The sequence below is a fragment of the Canis lupus genome, chromosome 26, assembly GCF_003254725.2.
Source record: "Canis lupus dingo isolate Sandy chromosome 26, ASM325472v2, whole genome shotgun sequence".
NCBI classification, from domain to species: Eukaryota; Metazoa; Chordata; class Mammalia; order Carnivora; family Canidae; genus Canis; species Canis lupus.
This window is the reverse complement of record NC_064268.1, coordinates 15,699,189-15,714,776: the sequence shown is the minus strand read 5'-3', so window position 1 is coordinate 15,714,776 and position 15,588 is coordinate 15,699,189. Positions and strand designations below refer to the sequence as shown.

The 15,588-nt window shown below is 46.2% G+C and overlaps 2 long non-coding RNA genes across 11 annotated transcripts; one reads left to right on the top strand and one right to left on the bottom strand.

Annotated features, from left to right (window-relative positions):
- Positions 1–4,701: 4,701 nt before the first annotated feature.
- LOC112676646 (uncharacterized) lies at positions 4,702–9,855 on the bottom strand. Of its 9 annotated transcripts, none has more exons than XR_004809364.2 (5): positions 9,296–9,543; positions 7,603–7,717; positions 6,383–6,485; positions 5,466–5,547; positions 4,703–4,818 (listed from the first exon to the last, which is right to left on the bottom strand). It is a non-coding gene; the product is annotated as an uncharacterized LOC112676646 (long non-coding RNA). The 9 variants fall into 9 exon arrangements; XR_004809365.2 differs by having other exon boundaries at positions 4,703–4,810; XR_004809366.2 differs by having other exon boundaries at positions 4,709–4,818; positions 6,383–6,488.
- LOC112676649 (uncharacterized) lies at positions 9,608–13,711 on the top strand. 2 transcript variants are annotated; one of them, XR_004809373.2, is made up of 2 exons: positions 9,608–10,069; positions 12,322–13,711. It is a non-coding gene; the product is annotated as an uncharacterized LOC112676649 (long non-coding RNA). The 2 variants fall into 2 exon arrangements; XR_004809374.2 differs by lacking the exon at positions 9,608–10,069 and adding an exon at positions 10,082–10,925.
- The last annotated feature ends 1,877 nt before the right edge of the window (positions 13,712–15,588 follow it).

Genomic DNA, 15,588 nt, shown 5'->3' with positions numbered 1-15,588 from the left:
GTTTATAAGAATGAAAAACTAGAAATAATTTACCCGTGTGTCAATAGGAGTGAACTTAAATTATAAGACATTCATATAATGGAATTGTAGAATAGGCATTAAAGACGAAGTCAATGTTTATTGGTATTAGAAGGTATTCATGATACATAATAATAAAAAGGAGGATACAAGCCAAGCTTGATACCATTTTTGTAAAATAATAATCATCATAATAGTAGCGATAGGGTCTCTATATTCAACACATGAATGTTGAAGAGAAACAAATGAAATATAATAGTAGTTGCCTCCTGGAATGCCTGGGTGGCTCAGTTGGTTAAGCATCTGCCTTCGGCTCAGGTCCTGATCTGGGGCTCCTATGATTGAGCCCCACGTCTGCCTCCCTGCAGAGCTCCCTGCTTCTCCCCCTCCCTCTGCCCCTCCCCCCAACTTGGGCTCTCTCTCAAATAAATAAATAAAATGATTTTAATAATGTAGTTGTCTCCTTCTCCGAAAGGGGGAATGTGATTTTTATTTTCGTCTGAGTGTCTGATTCTCCTTAAAAAAATATTTTCATATAGTTAAAATAATAAGAAGAGGGGGGAAAAAAGGAATTGATATAGATCCTAGGAGATAAATGAAGAGGAGCCGCGCCAGCGCAGGCTTCCTCTGTGATGTCTCTTTAGATGTCCATAGGCTCCTATTCCAGTAATGACTTTGTCTGCTGGAAAAAAAAAAAAAATCCTAATCATGCCATTAATGAAAGTATTTTGGTGGCAAATGTTTTTAGTTTAGTAAACTAAGACGGCAGTAGTGGAAGCCCCCAGTGTGTGTTTGCATTTGGGTGGGGAGGGCTTTGCCAAATTTGTGAATACTCCAAGCTTGGGTGAGTTTTTCTTTCTTTTGTCTTTCCTCTCCCTTCCCTGCAGGAGGGAGGAAGCTTTTGTTTTGGCCACCAGCTATGTCTTTCTCAGTGGGTGTGTGTTAAGAGACTGCAGCAGGGAGGTGGTGATTACTGGAAGTGGCTCTGTTTGGGACTGAAGATTTGTGGCCCCCCCCCCGCCAACATTCATATGTTGGAGCCCTAACAACCCCCGCCCCCCGTGTTTGCAGATGGGCCTCCAAAGGAAGTAAGTATAGCTAAATGAGGTCATAAGGGTGAGGCCTTGATCGGATAGGATCCGTGTCCTTCTAAGCTTACTGTGTGTGTGAGATTGCACGTATGCATGCATACGCCCCTGCAACCGAGGAAGGGTCCTGTGAGAGCACAGTGAGGTTGCAGCCCTCTGAAAGTCCAGAAGGCAGGTCTCACCAGACAACAAATTAGCAGCACATTGATCTTGGGTTTCCTAGTCTCCAAACTGTGAGCGCTAAATTTCCACTGTTTAAACCACCTAGTCAGTAGTATTCTAGGTGACCCTGCATCCATTCTGGCTGCCTCTCTCTCCAAGACGCTGAGATCGCTCCTGGCCTGAAGGCAGAGACCATTATTCCTGATCAACACTTGAGATGTCTGGACCCTCATCCCCTGTGTAGCCCCCTCTTCACCTGATTCCTTTATTAAAAAAAGATTTATTAATTTATTTGAGGGGGGGGAAGGGAGAACATGAGCAGGGGGAGGGGCAAAGGGAGAGCAAGTAGACTCCCGATGTGGGGCTGGATCTCAGGGTCCTGAGATTGGTAACCTGAGCCAAAAGCAGGAATTGGCTTCCTAACTGACTGTGCCCCCACCAGACACCCCTCACGTTGATTCTTTGAGTCTCCTTTTCTTCATGCCAAGAGCATTCCGACAAATGAAACTGAGCATTCTCATTGCTGCCTTGTTCTGCTAACGCTGGACTCTCTACCTGGGGTTCTGGGGTGTCATCCCCTTTCTGCCCCTTCCCCCTGCCCACACAAGTCTCTTCCTGCTCCTGCCTCATGATCATCACAAGGTGTGTGTGGAGGCCGAGAAAATTAAGGCCATTCCACCTCAAGTTTAGCATTAGCACAAGTACAGCCACCTTAGGCCCCTGTGAATAAGAGCTGAACTTTACAGGAAAAACTGCAGAATGTCCTCGGCAGAGAATCCCATATCAGAAAGACAACAGAGCTCAGAATGCCCTAGGCAGAGAAACCCATATCAGATCTTAAGAAACTCCTCCACCCTTTCCCCCATATTGGAATGAAAAAAAAAAATTCCTCTACCCCTTCTGAAAATCCCCTAGACCAGCCATAAAAAACCCAGCTGTAACCCACTTCAGGGTCCAAGCCCCTGCTCTGCTGTGTGTAGTATACTTGGACCCAAGCTCGAGCTTGTAAATAAACCCTCATGTACTTGCACCGGTGTCGGCTCCTTGGTGGTTTCTTGGATTCACAATCTTGGGCACAACAGTGTGTGTGCCTGTGTCACTCAATGGGCCCTTGAGTTGGTCTGTTCCCTACCAGGAAATGTGTCTTATCCTTCATTTTGATGTTGTTTTGGAATCTAGGTGAGGTTTGGTGGGGTGAGGTCTGGGGCCGTCGACCAAGAAAGAATTCTTGAGACATCTTTGGTGAAAAATGGTGGTTTTATTAAAGCACTGGGACAGGACCCATGGGCAGGAAGAGCTGCTGCCCGAGGGTTGTGAGGAGTATCTGATTAGGAGAAGTGAGGCTTTCAAAAGAATTTCTGTATGCTAAAAAACCCCTACAAGATATTGGAGGCCTTGCCATTGTTGAGTTAAAGTTGTTTTTCCCTGTAATAAAGCATTAACATTAAGATAGTTGGGAGCTTCCTTCTGGAAGTTAGGTTACTGATAAGAATGCTTTTTTCCTTGTAAATCACTAAACCATTTTGTAAATTGAGGGAGACTCACGTCTATAGTACTATAATCTCTATAAATTAACTATTTGTTTTTCCTTTCTCTTAGCTTTAGGGTAGCCAGGAGTGCCTGAGTAATGTCACACATACCCAACCTGGGTTGAGGTGGGGGGGTGGAGGTGGATAGATGGGTGGGGGATGTCAGCTTGTGCTTTGTCCTCACTAGCCTTCTGTTCCCTCATCAGTTGTATCCCCAGCACCTAGAAAAGTCAGGCACATAAGATGCACCCATTAAATATCTGTTGTAGAATAAATGAATGAAGAGGAATGAGTAACATAGGAGTGCCTGGCCCCTAACAACCCCAGATTCTTGGACCTTCTGAAATAATCTAATGCAGTTTCCAAAACTCATTGCTTTCTGGATCCCTCAACACTCTTAAAAATTATGGAGGACCCCAAAGCGTATGTTTGTGTGATTAGATCTATCATTAGTTACCATATTAGAAACCAAAGCTAACAATTTTTAAAAGTATTTATTTAAAATCCATTTAAAAACAGTAATAGGCCCATGAAATGCTCAGAGAGGGTATGTCAGTTGTCCAAGATCACACAGTAGGCCAGTAGCAGAAACTGGGATTCAAACCCCGAGTTAGGGTTTGAGTTTTGGCTGAGTCCATTATTCACATTCTCAGAGCATAACTAAACGCTTGTGAGTTGAAAAAAGGAGAAGAGGTTAGGTTTCTCCCAAAATGTGGGCTTCCCTCAGAGTTGATAGAGGGTAGGAATACCCCAGCAGGTCAAAGAAGAGCTGAAGGGTCAGGACTGGCTCAAGTTGGAGGTGAATCTTGGTGGATTTCCCTCAGACTTCATAAGAGATGCTTTGAGGCCAATCCACCAAATATCAAATCCATGATATGTAGTTCTCTGAAAAATCAAGTTGCTAACGACCAGTTGCTCAAATTAGTCAAATTTTCCAATTTTCCAAATCTCATTTAAGGAAAATTCTCATCGAATATAGTTAATGAATATCAATATACTCCTCCTGAATATAGTCAATGACTACATTCTTCTACATATGGTATTTTAATATGCTCACTGATACTACTCAATGAATTTATACTTCTTGAATACTCTTAGCCCCAAATTTATTCAAGATATTTTAATTATATTCAAGATTCTAAGATATTCAAGAATATATTTTTCATTAGAAGATAGTTATAAGAAAGCTAAATAGCTCCCATGATATTTAGCTTTAGACAAATTGAGCTGGAAATGCTGCTGAGAATATATTCAAGACCAATTTATTAAGCAGATCATATTCATAGTCATTGGAAATCTTTAAGAAAGCCAGTCTTCAAAGCATGTTTGGCAAATACAGCAAGCTGATGAGTTGGTGGTCTGGTTGTTAGCATGTGTCAGGCCAAGGCCTCTTGTGCCCATCTGGGGCCATACATCTCTCAATTCTGTGGGAGATGCAGGAGGAAGAAGTCCTATTACAAGACTATGAGTCATGTCTGGACCCTCAGAGGATAAGAAAACATTGTGTCCCCAAACACTACCTGGACCCATTGGTCACCTTTTTGAGAGGGAAAAACACAGAAGAGAAAAAGAGAAAGAGGGACTCATGTGGGCTGCATCATACTGCCGAGGACTTTGTAGGCATTATTTCTCTTAATCAACCCAAAGTTATGAAAATTATCCCTTTTGCTAATGAGGACATTGAGCCTCAGACATGTGAAGTGACTGGTCCAACATCATCTAGTTATTCAAGGTCAGAGTGCAGGTGTGAACTCGGGCAGAATGGATGTGAACTCAGGCAAAGTGGGGATGTGAACTCAGGTAGTATGGGGATGTAAACTCAGGTGGAGTGGGGAGGTGAACTCAGGTAGTATGGGGATGTGAACTCAGGTGGAGGGCAGCTTGGGTGGCTCAGCGGTTTAGCACTTGCCTTTGGCCCAGGGCATGATCCTGGAGTCCCAGTATCGAGTCCCACGTCGGGCTCCCCACATGGAGCCTGCTTCTCCCTCTGCCTGTGTCTCTGCCTCTTTCTCTCTGGATTTCTCATGAATAAATAAATAAAATATTTAAAAAAAGATAAACTCAGGTGGAGTAGGGAGGTAAAGTCAGGCGGAGTGGGGATGTGAACTTAGGTAGTATGGGGATGTAAAGTCAGGTGGAGTGGGGAGGTGAACTCAGATGGAGTGGGGATTTGCACTTGGGCAGACTATGCATTTGGACTCAGACAGTGAGATTTCAGAACTAGAGGTCTGTGCCATTGGACTATATATTCTCCCACGAAGATGAAAGGGAATCAGTGAACAGAGAAACAGACATTGGAGGTGCAGGGCTTTGCAGCGAAGGAATCTGGGAGCTGTAATGGGATTTGATGGCATGTCCACTTGGATGTTAGACGAACCAAGAGAGGAAGCAGGAGAGGAATTATGAGTCCCATGGACAAGCCCCCTTTCCCTTCTCTTTGCCATGTAGAAATGAAAATGATAGAAATTCTGATGATCTCCTGGTCTATTTGTTTTCCCATAGTCATGTGTCCCATAGTCACTTAGAGCTTGGATCCAGCTATATTATGTTCCCTGAAATATAAAAAAAGCTAAGCACAAAGAACCATGAGAGAGGAACACTAGCCACTGGCATAGAAGCTTGCACAGCTTCCAGCAGCAACTTTATAGAACTTTTCCAAAATACTCACTTCATTCTTTCCAGGAGAAAAAAAAAAGCCCTTTAATTTTGTTCTTTATTATCCAAGTAAGATGCACACTGCATGCATATTGCTGATAAACAAACAGACAAGACACATGTAAGCTAAAATACTAAAATAAAAATCACCAATAAATCTTCCCTCCCCTAATCCAAAAAAATCATTGTTAATAATGGATATATTTTTCCCAGGGCTGTAGTTTCTATGCAATTTTCAAATGAGATCATATTGCACATGTTATTTTGTAACCTGAATGTATTTGTAACCCTGAATGTATTATGATCATATTCATAAGAGCCACTTCACATCATTTTTATTAATTGCAGATTTGTGATTGTTGATGACTTTATTCCCTGTCCCCAAAGAGGTGAGAGATGGGGAAACATTTTGGGCCTACCTAGGGTGCGGCTTGCCAAATCAGGGACCCTCAGACGGGACATTAGAGGGCTTTACTGGGTGGATCTTTAAGCCACCTGCAGTCTCCCCTTGGCTAGTCAGGGCTCAGGAGCCTTCTGATGGGGAAAATTTGGGGAGCCCTTGCAATAATATTCCACCAATGTCGTGAGGCTGTGAGCAAGTGCCCTCACTTTCTTAGGCTCCTCTGTTGAAAGAGGCTGTTTTGAGAATTGTATGTAATAAGACTGTTGGGTGCCCAAACAGGACCTGCTCCTTCTCCCTCTGAGCTCTGTGGATCTAACACAGACACTTCCATTGACACTGGAGGGTCTGCAGAGCCCTCCCAAGGACAATGGAATTTAGTGGTGGTGTTCCTCCAAGACAATAATGTTTGGCAGGGCACAGCAGAACTTGGCAGGACTGCGTGACTGGGCTCCTCTGAATGGCAGGAATTTGGCCCCGGTGCCCTGGGCCTCAGCATTCTTTTTTTCCCCATGGGCTGGCTTTCCTACCCTCAAGTCCCCCTCTTCTGCTTCTGGCTTGGTGTCCTTCGCGGTTCCCAGCTGTGTCTTTTTGCGGAGACCCAGAGAGGACAGGCTCAATGCAGTGGATGTACTGCTGGTGATAATGGGAAGTTGGTGAAGCCCTTGGGTGGTGACCTGAGGCTGGACAACCTTTTCCTCGATGTCATTTAGCATTTGAGAATAATTGCAAAGAACAGACATCCTCCAAGTAGTCATTTTCCTATGCAAGAGAGACTCCTCCAACAATAACTTATTTCTAGCCAGTTAGTGAGATAATGTATATGTAAAAACCTCACCCCAGTGCACATAGGAAGCATTGCATATGTGCTGTTCCTATGCTTATGGTCACTTTTAAAGGCATAGAAAGCATGAGGATCCTGCATCTGGGCAATGGTGGGGAGGGAGTCTGAGGCCCTCTCTCCACTCCCACTCCTCGGGCAGGATGCATGCCAGGGAGTATTTTCATACCCCCTCACTGCCTGAAGACAGCCAGGGTGTCACCAGGCAGATAAATGTGCTCATCCTCTCCCGCTAAAATTGGCACGTCCGGTGTGGAGTTTCGATGATTTATTTACCAGTGACAGTTCTGCTCTGGGGTGGAAGTGCCCTGGTTTGCGGAGTGGTTCATTCATTTGTCTTTGTTGGCAGTCCAGGCCCGTGGGATCCCCATCTCAGCTCCCACCAATGCCTTATTCCTTCCATATATTGCTGCTCTCATTGAGGCGGGGAAGATAAGGGGTTCATGGTGTGCTTGCCTTCCCACCTGCAGAAGCACCCTCTTGGGTCTGTTTTGGGTGGGGGTGGTCCCTCGAGATGGTGCTGGAGGTGGGAGGTATATGTGGCATTAGAGAAACCACATCTTACAATCATGGACCTTTTTAAGATGCCACGGGGAGTCAGATTGCTCTGGGCTCAAATGCTGTCTCTGCTGTTTATTAGTTGTGTGGCCTCAAGCAAATGGCCTGACCTCTCTGATCCTTGAATTCCTCATCTGTTATGAGGGAATAATAACCCGCATTTCCTGCTCTCTTGTGAGGATAGAATACGAAAAGCACCTGACACATAGTAAAGTGAGCCTGACATATGTAGGAAGCTCTTAATAAAAGGCAGCAGTTATTCCTATCTTCATATCCTCATTATTATTCCCCTGGGCTCAGAGCTGGTCCCTGGAAAAGAGGGAATGTGTTCCCTTTACACTTTTGACATACCAGAGGGGGAAGCAACTTCTAGGAAAAGCCAGACAGCTGGGATGAAGGTCCGACTCCCTATGCTTTCTCTGTGTGAGATCTTGAGGGAAGGTACTCTGAGCCTCTGTGTTCCCATCTGTAAAATGGAAAGTAATTGGCTTCAAGGGCATTCTGTGAAGATCAACTTTCTTCTACCTTCATTACTTGCAAAATGCTTTACGATTTACAAAGGGTCGTGACAGTCATTATCTGATAATGGATTTTCAACAGAGATACTCCAGCCCCAGGGATGGAACATAAACCCCGATTCATGAATAGAGAAACCAGGGCTCAGGGAAGGACAGCAAATGATACTGTCCCAACTCATATTCATTCACTTAACCAATATTTATGGAGTGCTTACTGCACACCAGCTACTGTTTGAGGTGCTTCAGATACGTTGATGAGCAAGACAGGCAAAAAAAATCCCTGTCTTCACAGAGCTTACATTCTAGGGGTGTGACATGGATGGAAAAAAAAAACAATGGAAATAATAAATACATTATTTATGTAACATGTTAGAAAGTGGCAAGTCTTGTGGAAAGAATATATCATGACAGGAGGCTCAAGAATGATGGATGAAGGAGGGTGGGCTGCAGTTTTAAAGAGGGTGTTCAGGATGAGCCTCATTGAGAAGGTGACAGCTAAGCAGACGCTTGAAGGAGATGAGAGTGTCAGCCAAGCAGATGGAGGAAGAGAATTCCAGGCAGAGAGAATAGCATGTGCAAAGGCCCAGAGGTGGCAGCGTGCCTGAGGTATTCACAGAACAGAGAGGGGTAGAGTGGGGAAAGTGGAAAAGGATGAGGTTGGAGGGACACAGAGGTAATGCAATGTGCATGCAGAGAGAATCCTTTAGGGCTTTGTAGGCATAATAAGGACTACAGCTTTTACACTGAATGAATTAAGGAGTTATAGGAGGGTTTGAATAAAGTTGAGCCATGGTCTGAGAAATATTTTTCCCAGGATCACTCTGGCTATTGTGGATGAATTGACTGTGGGGTGTCCATCAGTGGATGGATGTATAAACAAAATGTGGTCTATCCATACAGTAATATATTATCATATAGCCATTAAAAGGAATGAAGTTCTGACACATGGGTGGATGAAACTCGAAGACATGATGCTAAGCGAGAGAAGTCAGACACAAAAGGACAAATATTGTATGATTTCGCTTTTACGAGCTGTCCAGAGTAAGCGCACTCACAGAGATGGAAAGTAGGTTAGAGATTACGAGGGACTGGGGAAGGGAGGAATGGGGAGTTATTGCTTAATGCCTGCGGAGTTCTGTTCGCAGTCATGAAAAGGTTTTGGAAATAGATAGTAGCGATGGTTGCACAAATTGTGACTGTCATTAATGCCACTGAATCGTGTACTTGCACAAAGGGTGAAATGGCAAATTTTATTACATGTTTTATTTACCACCATGAGAGTATTTTCAAAAGACTGATTGTGGGGACGAGAGTGGAAGTGGCCTCTGCTGTAATGTCCGTGGGCTCAGATCAAGGTGGAGGTGGAGAAGAGGTGAGAGGTACTCAGATGCCAGATATGCTTGGGAGTTATGGATTTCCTGAAAAGTTGCAGGTAGAGCTATTGATTCCCAGCACCATGTTGGAAACTGGGTCTCCAGAACCTTCCCGAGGACCCCAGGATCACACAGCAAGTGTGTTATACTCACTGCGGGTCATGCTCTTCCAGCTGCCTGCAAGGTTTCCTGCTCCTGGTCACCCTGCCAGGACTGGGAGGTGGATTCCTCTGGTCCTTCGGGGCACATGGTGGTAACTATGTAGAGTGGATGTTCTGGGCTGGAGCCCTGATGGACGTCAGCCGCCCCTCAACCACCGTCACATCCTGGGCTGGCACCAACGGTCCTGCCCTGGTGGTTCAGCTATGAGTTGGCAGGTCCCTTCTGTTTGTTGCATCACTCTGTTGTTGTCTTGGAGATGAGCTGCAAGGTCATGAGCCCAGTTTAGGAACTAGGTGGAGCTAGGTGGAGCAGATGAGCTCATGAGCAACACTGTTGCTGTTTGCAAGGGGGACCTTAGTAACCGGCCACAGAGAGATTGGCCCAAATCTTCCTCCTCTCGAATTCGGGCACCATAGACAGGGGGTCCTGGGGAACTCAGCATGGGTTATGGTCTCAGACAGTCCTGGGTTCAGATTCCAGCCCTGCCTCCTACTTCCTGTGTGACTTTGGGCAGATTGCTTCTCTTCTCTGATTCCCCATTTCTTCCAGTTGGGATGATACTACCCAACTCTGGGACTTCTAAGGGTTAAGGGATAAGTAGATGAATGAGTGTTGTAAAGTGACCACAGCTAGATAAACAAGGACTCATATGACAGAGGACATCAGCATATGGACCATGCCTGGTGACAGGTTGACAAGGAGGGGTGTATATGATGCCATGTTCTGAAGAGGCAGAGAAAGGGAGAGAGCCGTTTGCAAGAAGAGGTACTGAGTTCTTTTTTGCCCAGGTGGAGCTTGAGAAGTCCCTGCATGGAAATGCCCAGGAGGCATTTGGAGCTCAGGAGAGTTGATCTGGGCCAGAAAGAGGGACTGGGTGTGCTAGCTTAGACAAGATGGCTTAGTGGAGCAATAGGATGTGTGATGATCCCAGGGAAAGCATGGGGGAGCTTAGGACAAGGTTCCCAGCACCACTGCATTCATGGGATGGTTCCAGGAGACAGGATCAAAGAAAGAGGTGGAGGGATTTGCCCAGTGGTCACAGGAGTCAGTCATTGAGCTGGACTGGATGTCCAGGTGTCCCCTTACAGGTGGCAGGGGAGATGCTGCTTGGCCCATCATCTCTCCCTCTCTTTCTGTCTGTCCCTCTCTCTCACTCACTATGATAGCAGCTGGCGATTGTCATTTTCAAGTGAAAGAAATAGACTTTAACTAATTTAGGGGAAAAGGATGTGGTATAGCTCGTATAATTGAAAGAAAAGCTAAGCATTGGACCCCAGGAAGGACAGGAATGGGGCTGCTCCAGGGATCTAGTAAGTAAGAAAAATGAACATCTCTTCAGGGTACTGTCACTGGGATGAATCAGATTCAGCTATTTTCCATCCTTGAGTCTCTGCAAAAAGTTTCAAATTCCCACGAGAGAAGCCCTGATGGCTTTAGCTCGGGACGGGGCTCTTTGATGGAAAATCCCCATGAAGCCACACATAACAGTGAGGATACCCCAAAGATATACGAAAGGGCCCCAGATGCTGCCAGGTGGAAGCCATTGGTGCGCACCCCCGGGGCCTGCACGGAGGCTCTCTGGGGTTTCTGCAACAGGGCTCAAAGGGCATCCCTGGAGGAGGTAAGACTTGAACACAGATGAATGGGATTGGCCACCTGATTCATTCATCACTGCCCACTTATGCCTGGCAGGATCCCAAAGGGATGAGACAGCAGGTGGGACGGGAGAGCTTTAATGAGAGGAGGAAGAGCAAAACAAGACCCTCGCCATTCAGACTAGTAATTAGGGATGCAAGCAGGGGATAGGGGAAGGTGTCCACACTGCCTGGCTTTTTATATACCAGGAATTGCTCTAAGTATTTTACATATCTCAACTCATTTATTCCTCACCACATCTCGACAAAGCACCACATCTCTACTCCTTCCTCACCTCTATGGTGTTGCCCGTGAGCCCAAGGCACAGAGAAGTTAAGACATTTGCCCAGGGTCACCCAGCTAGTAAACGATGGAGCAGAATTCAAACTAGGGCAGTCCTGCTCTGCAGTGTGTACGCGTAATCATTTCACTCTACGGCCCTGCAAATCCCATGTCGTAGGAGAGGAAGAGAAATCTGTGTCAGGTGATCTGTTCCATCAAAGTGTCCCTTATGAGAATCAAATCCTGGATTTAACCACTCAGTTTGCTTTTTTTGTCTCAAAGTCAATATATTCTCTCTGCAGAATATTTGGAAAACCCAGAAATGCACAAAGGAAAAAAATAACTTGAACACCACCTTTTTTAGAAAAATAACAATTAAAAAAATATTTATTTATTCACGAGAGACACAGAGAGAGAGGGAGGCAGAGACACAGGCAGAAGGAGAAGCAGGCTCCATGCAGGGAGCCTGACATGGGACTCGATCCCGGGTCTCCAGGATCACGCCCTGGGCTAAAGGTGGCGCTAAACCGCTGAGCCATCCGGGCTGCCCGAAAAATAACAACTTTTATGCAAATTTGTAACAACTACATAACTAAAATGCAGCTGTGATTTTATATTTCTTGTAAATAGATGATCATACACACTGATTAGCTGAGGCCAACTTTTCCCTTGTCCTATTGCTGTGACCCTAAATCAGTTTTAGGAGCATAATAGTTAATGGCTGCATACTTTTCCCCTCGTATGGAAGTACCCTCATTTGTCCAACTAACCCGTGTAGTGGATCCATATTGTCATTTCCAATTCTCTGTGAGTATAAATGCAGCAGGCATTGCCGGTGGTCTGCTCAGAGTTCTGCGTCTTTAACCGTCTGTGCACCCTCCCCGCCTCTGCTTCTGGGTGGGTTTGCATCTGTGACTCTTCTTTGCAGAACCCCTCTGGGGCTCCTAGAACCACTTTGCTCACAGGGTCAAAGTGTCTGCATCCCCCACTTCCATCCCGAGGGCAGACCGTAGCCAATGAGCGTTGGCGTGGGAGACTTAAAGCCCAGATTCCTTGACTGGGTTGGAACACATTCTGACCCGCTCTCCACTCCTTCACAGGGATGCTGAGCGACAGCATGCAGCAGAGGCGATGTCTTGCCATTTTCAAGGCTGGATCACAAAAGACATGACAGGCATGCCTCTCTCTTACGTCGTCTCCGGGATCACCTGCTCCGAGGGAAGCTAGTGGCCGCATCATGAGGACACTCAACCAGCCCCCTGGAGAGGCCCACGTGGTGAGGGACAGCCTGGAGAGTGAGCTCGGAGGCAGACCCTGCAGCCCTAGTCAGGCCTCCAGGTGACTGGAACCCTGGCCGACGTCTTGACTCAACGTAATGAGGCACTCAGACCAGAACCACTCAGCTGAACTCAGCTGAATTCCTGAGACTTAGAAACTGTGCCATAGTATTTATTATTTTTGGTCAGTACGTTTTAGGGCTCATTTGTTATGCAACAAGAGCTGGCGGCTACACTTCCCTTTTGCAGGTTCACGATGCACCCTGGCAGGCCAAAGGAGGGTGTTGAAGCTGCTCTATCCTGGCACTTTCCAAAACTGTTTGACTATAGAGCCCACCCCACTCCCCTTTCTTCTGATGGAACTCACTTTGGGAGCTGCCAATCCAGTGTGAAATCTGGGACATATCCAGCAATTCTCAATTTCTGTCGGTTCCGCAAAGACATTATTTGTCCTCCAACAACGGTGTCTGTGCTGGCTCAGATCTGAGGGTCTGGCGGGCGTGTGTGCGTGCACGAGCATGCACAGCTATCGGCAGTAAGCTCTGTCATCCTGTCTGCCGTGGGTTTTATAAGCTGTCACTGTCAGAACCAGAACAGGCCAGTCTGTCATGCATCTCTGACACTGCACGAACAGGCATAGGAAAAATGAAATCATCCCGTGATATCAGGTCACTCACGAGGCCTCGTTTCCAAGACAGCTGGCCTTTGCCTCTTCTCTGCTCTCACTGCTCTCCTGAGCTGCTGAGGTCACATCTTACTGTAGTTTGCAAACTTTTTTGCTCATCTTCGCAGCCACCCTCTGGAGGACAGGCAGGGTGGCAATGAATGAGTCCTGCTTTAGAGATGAGGAAACAGAAGATTAAGGGTTCTGTTTTGCTTTGTTTTTTTGTTTTTTTGTTTTTTTGTTTTTTTTTCCCCAAGACACACATCTACTTGAACCCACGCATTATTCCCTTTGCCAGGAGCTCTTAATCCTTCCCACCCCTCCTGCTCCCTGGGTCAGATAACACAGTGCAACGGCACCTGTCTGCCTGAGCCTCTCTTTCTTTTTTGTTTCTCTCTTTTTTTTTCTGCCTGTGTTTCAAACTGTCTTAGCCACTCTGCCACTCCCACCTGTGGGGCCTTGGGCACCTTTCTGGATCATTGCAGTTTGGCTACAGATTAAATGGAACAATGGATGTGAGGAGCATATAGTAAATATTCAGTAACACTATTATTAATAATACTAATCCTTCGGGTTTCAGCTCTGACATCATTTCTTCGAGGAAGCCCCAGGTCACCGTCACCATTCCCACTGTATCTGGGCAGAGTCTAAGCCTGCTCTGGGCTCCTGCTGAGCGGCCTCAGTCTCCAGTGGTCCCTAACCCTGGCTGCAAATTACAATCTCCTGGGGAGCTTTTAAAATATATCTCTGCCCGGGCTTCATTCCAGACTAATAATATCAGAATTTCTCGAAGTATTTCTATAGCATGAGCTTACCCTTGTTCTTCTCTTGGGCCAGTGAGGGTGCCTAGAAGCTGGGTGTCTGGGCTTCAGCCTAGGAGAGAGTCCCCATACTTCCATTTGGGGCCTGGATGGGGAAAAGTGTGAACCCAGGCAAGCAACATTGCCCACCTGTGTCTGTCCTCAGTTTCCAAGTCTTCCAGGGAGGAAAATGCTATAGTCTACCGTTAGCATGTTCTTGGCCCCTTCCTTCCCACACTGTTCTCTTTAAAAAAAAGAAAAAGAAAAAAAGAAAAAAAAGAACACTTTCCATGGTTTTGCAGGATAACCAACAACAACGGTGATGACAATAGCTGATATTCTGAGAACCCGCTTTGCCCTAGGGACTGTGCTGACAGCTGAGGGGCTACAGCCATCCTCCTCTTTTCGTTAAACATGACATAATTCAGATCTCAAAGTTGCATTGACAGGTTTCTCCTACAGTACAATACAGGTTCATTCCTGGGCAGGAGGTGGGCTTGGCCACTGAGATTATGGAGATGTGGTGTCACAGTTACCTCTAGACCTTTAAAATACCTTCCATGTCCCTAATTTCTGCTTTTCTTCTCCGAGATGGAGACACTGGGGACTGGGAAGCAGCTGGGAAAATGTCCAGTGGCTCAGTAACCCACCGTGGGTCCCTGGACGACCCTGGACTCAGTTTTTCAGGAGGGACCCTCCACACCTTACTTACTATGGTCCTACCCTGTGTTGGCACCTGTGGGCTAAGCACCACACACACACATTTATTCCTCATCTTAGCCCCAAATCAACATCATCCACTTTTGTGAATAAAGAAATGAACACTTGCAGAGGTCAAGGGACAAAGTCACGTGCAGTGGTGAGCAGCAGTGCTGGGGTCAGAACTCAGATCTCTGTTGGTCCCCCTGCTTCCCGATCTCAGAGCCCATGCTCAGAACTGCCCTGGGACCTGCTATTTTCTTTACTTCCTCACTTACTGCCTGGGACCCCACTACCCCCACGAGGGCAGATTCCTACATCTGTCTAGTTCTCCAGTGTCTAGTGCTGTACTGATACAGGGTAGGCTGGGCAGGGCAGAGTAATATTCAAATCTTTGACAACTGGGAGGCCCAGGGCACTGACTATTCAGAATAGCCACTGGTCCAAAGGCAGCTGCCTATTCTCAGAGGGACTGGCAGGGCAGGGAAGGTATCTATATTTTAGAATGTAACTTTTATTATTATTCAGTCATGGCCAGGCTGAACGACCAAGAGAGATGTTTGCTATTCAAAGAATAGCCTGTAGGGGCACCTACCTGGGTGGCTCAGTGGTTGAGCATCTACCTTTGGCTCAGGTCGTGATCCCGGGTCCTGGGCTCGAGTCCTGCATCAAGCTCCCCATAGGGAGCCTGCTTCTCCCTCTGCCTGTGTCTCTGCCTCCCTCTATGTGTCTCTCATGAGTAAATGAATAAAATCTTAAAAAAAAAAAAAAAGAAAAAGAAAAAATAGTGTTATACTCACAGCTCCCAAGAAGAGAGGGCTTGCCACACCAGAGTCAGTTTAGAGGCAGACGGAATAGGCGGAAATATGAACAAGGAGCTTTTACTGTGGTTTCTGCAAGAATGAACAGGTGAGGCAGAGTAGGCAG